The sequence below is a fragment of the Sinohyriopsis cumingii genome, chromosome 8, assembly GCF_028554795.1.
Source record: "Sinohyriopsis cumingii isolate HCF-2022 chromosome 8, ASM2855479v2, whole genome shotgun sequence".
NCBI lineage: Eukaryota > Metazoa > Mollusca > Bivalvia > Unionida > Unionidae > Sinohyriopsis > Sinohyriopsis cumingii.
Genome location: NC_142968.1, coordinates 33,364,920 through 33,370,919, shown reverse-complemented (window position 1 = coordinate 33,370,919; position 6,000 = coordinate 33,364,920).

The window sequence follows — 6,000 nt, the reverse complement described above, 5'->3', positions numbered from 1 at the left end:
TGTATATCTTTCTAGATATTTTGATAGATTTCTAATAAATTCCTGTCTTGGATATTTGTTGGACGGCATATAGAGATTAATAAAATGTATTTTCCCAATTTTGACATGTAGTAGTCTCCCTTTAAAATCTTTACCCTCTTCTATTCTCTCCCATTGGATTCCTGGTTTATTTTTAATTATTGTTGTCACACCCCCTTTCACATCATTCCCCTCAAAGTCATTTTTCAACAGAATTCCATTTAAGTGACTTTCACAAAAAGATATTACATCATTTTTAAAACCATTATGGGTTTCTTGTAAAAAAAGAATATCAAAATTTAGGTCTTTATTGAATTTGGCAAGTTTTTCTATATTTATTCCATTTACATTTATTGAGTATACTTGGAAGTTCGTTCCTTCCATTTCTGGTTGCCTCCAGGTTGCCGCATTTATGGTTACCACTTGATTATATTTTGATTTTTATTGATAATAATTTTTATTTAGATTTTTATTCAACGGGGGCACTGGCTTCAGAGCCCCCCCCCCCCCCCTCCCGTCGAAAGGGTGGGTGGGGTTTCTTCTGTTGAATTTGTATTTTCTTTGCTTGCTTGTTCAGTCTTGTTCTCTGTCGTATTGTCTTCCATTTCTTTTCTTTGCGTTTCATCCGTCTCACTCTCTCGTATTCACGTCCTGTTTCATAATCATCATCATTTCCAGTTTCTTTGTCATTTTCCTGTTCAAATCTAGTTTCATTTTCTGTTTCTGTTTCCATTGTTTCCATTGTTTCTTCTTCGATTTTTTTTCCTCCCTTTTCTTTTTGGTTATGGTTTCCTTCCTCTCTGACACATTTTTCCTTTCTTCTATTGTATAATCTTCATTTCTTCCTGTTTCGCCCTCCTGGGGTGATTCAGGTCCTGTGGCTGCTTTTCTTTTTATTCTCAACTTTGGTATGGGCGTGGATGTTAGAGGTTGAATTCCTATGAAGTCATTCCCAGTATGGTTATCCTGTTCCTCTTCCTCTGACAGACATCCGTACCTATTTCTCAACGTTAGTCCCTCTTTGTTGTTTGGGGTTTTTGAAGGTTCCGATTTGTTTGGGTTGATTGTTCTTCTCCCCTTATTTCTGTTAAGTCCATATCCGCGAGTGAGCTTCCCGTTGCTTCCTTATTTTGCTCATTTTCAGTTCTGACTTCTTTTATGAGTTTTAGTATCGGATCGGGTTCTTGCATGTTATGATTTAGTGGTGCAGCTGCCACCCTACTTGCGTACGTATCCCTGTTGGTTGTGCCTTGCGCTGTTTGTTCTACGCCTGGGCAATCACGTGGTTCGTGTCCCGTTTGAAAACATCTGGGGCATCTCCGATCTTGCTCTGCTCCTCTATACCAACTTTTGAGTTTGAACCCCATGACATAGAAAAAAGAGGTATTTTCTTTGCATCTTCTTTTTGTACATAAATAATTCTGTTTCCGGATTTGATCGGCGCAAAACCCCAAATTGTTGCCATCTTGTGGGTTACGACCTTCGCTCCGAATTTCTTTTCAACTTTTAGAACAAGTTGATCTGTATCCACTTCGAATGGAAGTCCCACTATATGAATCTCTGTTAACTTTGGCTCGATATTCGTTGCAAAGGGTTCTGTCTCCTTTACCATTGCTCTCATCCTTTTTATTTCTATTTCCGTCATTTCTAATAACGGAGTTCGATTTTTGTGTATATCACATATTTGTTCAGTCCTCCATTTTGAAGCGCATCTATCTTCCCGATCTCCACTCCCATGACATGCAATGCCATCAGTATTTCCGCTTGTCTTGGTGCTTGTGCGGCTCCTTCAAAATCCAAAGTCTGACATCCTAGTGGATGGTGCACAAGTAGTCGTCTATCTTCTACACTAGTTCTGAAGTACTGGTTCAGTTTAGATCTTGTCATTACATTTATTTCCACCATGATTTCCATTGTAGTAAGACAAAGGCTAAATCTTTTCATTAAAGTTCATGTAACATAATTCCTTGAAAAAACAGGTACCACACCACTGTATAAAGATTCAATGTATATAAAGTTATTGTAATTTCAATACTAGGGCGGTCGTGTTATAGTAAGTCTCTTGAAATAGAGTAGCACTAATCCCTTGGGTTGAGTACTTCTCAAACCTACCTTTGGCTGACCGTCCAACAAAGTTAATATGAACAAAATAAACACAAATGGCAAAACTAACAATACAATAGTGCAAAGTTTCCTAACTGGAAACGTGCACAACAAAACCACAGTTAATGAATTTACAGAAAAAATATATAATAATACAAAAAAAAAAAAATTGCCTTCTCACTAGACAGTTTGCTTTGCTCGCATCATTTCGATACGTGCCACGATAGCTAATGTAGGTCAGAGCACACACAAAACACGACTGTTCTCCACGACGAACAACCCGCGTGAACTCTACGGGTCCAAGATGAATGTTACTCTCGACTTTACTATACTGCTAGGTTCTAAAGATGGATTTAACATCATGAGCAGACACTTTCTTAGTGGTGACAGTGTGACCTTGATCCGGAAGACCCCGAGGCCATTAATGATACAATCGACAAAGGTTTGCATTGATTCTTAGAATATTCGGCATGGGCTGTTTCTGCATGCTCAGAAAGTCATGTTGTTTCCCAATAGAACGACAAACGGATGTTTCGAATGGGAGATCTTGTCTGTGTTTCTTTCCGCGAGCAATTATACAGATTAGCCTCGCAAATACCGACAACACTTTGGTGACCTTAAATTGGACAAAATAGATTTTACTAATCAAGATACTGTCATAAATTAAGTTTGAAAGGTTCACCCTGGTGTCACTGTTAATGCAACAACTTCTCGATGACCATGCGCGAGGCTGCGGTAGGGTCAGAAAGGCAGATGGAAGAAGCACCGTACCATCAGGCAAGACACATGCAAGAATGTTTGGAAACTTTCTGCAGTGCAATAAAAATAGAAGGTTATTATGTCATGTGCGCTGCCTTCGAATGCTTCAAAGTTCCGAAGAAAGTTCCGATTCTAAACGACAGTGTGTCCCCAAGCTCTAAAGTTTCAAGTAGATATCTCGCTAACAGTTGAAATTCAGTCGCACAATTAATCCAGTTTCTCTAATGATCACAAGATTGTCCAAAAGGAGTGCTAGCTGAATATGCGATTATATGGTGACTTTGATGATCTAATTGCTGATGATTCATTTCTGGAAGAGTTTTTGGCGGAAAGTATGCGAATAATCCACGATTTCAAACATGAAAAGCTCGATAATACTGATCTAATTTTGTTAATAGATTCTGAAAAAGCACTTGATGCAATATGCTGCAGAATTTATGACCAAAACATTATTATATAATTTTTCTACCGGGATTTAGTTCTTTCCGGTGGCTAGAGAGTCAGTCTCTGTCGCGGGTTCGAAACCCGGCCGATTCATACCATAGACTTATAAAATGGTACTAACAGCTGCCTCGTTACGCGATCAGCATATAGAGGTTAGTGTTAGAACTGGTCAGCCTGATGTCAGGATAACGTGACTGTGTGGAACATGGTGCCACGTGTCTGCGGCATGGTGCCCCAGTGTAGGGCCGAATTAAGCGATCACAGGCCTTAGGGCCTCTCCAAGGTTTTGTTCAAACAAAATTTTTCTTTATAAAATTAAAAAGTGTTGTTCGGCCAGGGCCTAGGTGATATATCCCTGGTTGCCCCTCCCCTCTCCCACCCTCCCCCCCCCCCCCGCCGTTTCTTGTCGGTCCTGCTAGACATCACTATAAATTTCCACATTGCAAACATCGCAGCGATATGACTGAAAAGTTGTTAAACTACGGTACAAATCCAAATCACACACTCGAGCTTCAGTCAATAAAATAGTCTGGTTCCCTGCTTAGTATGCTCCCTGCGGAGTACAACGTAGGAAGTATACTAAGCAGGGAACGAGACTTTCAACACAAAAAAAAACAAAGTTATACGGTAGATAAGTCATGCACATTCCAAAAACGGATATAGGTACAAGTTATTTACTGTTTAAAGATATGTTGCCAAGACATACAAATTCACCAGAATATTTATTTAATGTGTTGAGATACATAGGAAAATGATGTAAAATTATACAACAATTAAATTGCTATTAGTAATGTCATTATGTTGAAATTCAAATATGTTTGGATGCAAGGGGAAAATATCTCTAACGCTACAATATATGTGTTAAAAGCAGTTTATAATATGTCAGTACTAAAATAAAGGTAGAAAAGCCTCTGGCAAGTTGCAGTGGCACATTTAAATAAGATGTTAGATTTTGCCAGGACTTTAATTCAGATTGGGATCAATGACCTCTTGAAATGTTAGGGGCAGCTTCTTCAAGTCATTACTGGGATTGGGATAAAATACAAATCACAAACGCCGGTAATTCTGTGCAGTTAGTTTCGCATTTAATGTATGCTTCTTCAGGTACAAAATGTTTTACAAGAAACGGGTAAGGTACTTATATTTTTAAATAACAATTTCGTCATTACGTACGTCATAGATGATATACATCATCATAACAATATATATATATATATATATATATATATATATATATATATATATATATGATCTAAAAGATACACGAGTCTCTAATGAAACCTGAATCAGTAAAATAATAAAATAGAATAGAGACGAACAGTCATAGATATAATTATATTGTTATAAAGAACATACAATTTATCAATAAATCAAAAATATACAGTTTAATATAGCGCATTAGTATTAGGATTATTATTGTTATTAATATAAATACACTATATAAAATTGTATATTTTTTTCTGTCCTTTTATCATTTTCTTTAAATTTCTTTAATTTCGTTTTGTTTTCTATTGCTTGTTTCTGGTTTGTTTGGTTTGTATTTTTTTAATTCTAAATTTGCTTTTGGGGCCCCGAGTGGCCGAGTGGACTAAAGCGCTCACCGTTACGGATCATCGCCATCACACATCTGTCTGCCTGGGTTTGAGTCTCGGATTCGGCCAGTGTGGATATGTGAGAAAGCTTGCCACATGCTTTTTGTGAGTCGGTGGTTCTTTCTGGGGTTTTCCCAGGTTCTTCCTCCAGCATTTATATTGGCGGCTATGTTTCGCCTATCTTATGCTGAAAAATAGCCTTAAACCCTACAACAACAACTTTATTTGTTTTCGATTTGCTTTTTGCCAGTGACCGGTCTGTGGGAGTGGCAAGACTGATAAGGGAGATAATCTAGCGTGACCTGAATTAATTCTCCACGTATATTTGATGAGCGTCAGAAGAAATTCCGTTGCGTAGCCACAGGCATTTACCTGATGCTATCAGGACAGCGATGTGTATAGGCCTACGTGATTTATCAGACAGCATGTAGTAAAACGGGTTGGACATGTAGATCACTTATAAAGATGGGCCAACTGACAACTAGAGAATGCTTCCCATAAGAAGTTTAACAATGGAGGGGTCACGATGCGTCTCTCAGAGACGTTGTTTACAAAAATAGACTATTTTATCGCCGGAACAAAGCCATGTGAATTAACATGAATTATTGTTTAAAACGTCATATTTCATATAACATACGGGGTTTATATGGCAAACCCTAATCGGCTATCGCTGTATCTGAGGATATATCGAAGTCAACAATCGTGATAACTGACTACCGACGAATTAAACATTTCCCTGTGCTGTTTATAATAGGATTTAGTGATAAAGGTCAAGTCTACTTGTTATACTCGAGTATTATGTCATTATATATATATATATATATATATATATATATATATATATATATATATATATATATATATATATATATGAAGTATTCTTCCCTGCAATTAATACAACTTATGTTCTGTTATACGTGTTATATATACAGTTACATGTACAATCAAGTAAATTTGTGCTAGATTGATAGAAGTCAAAATTATACTCGTTCCAACATTTAAGTAACTAAACCCACTCACCCTCGATCGAATCCCTATTTCTACATTTCTATTGACCGATTTACTTCCTTACATACCTACATAC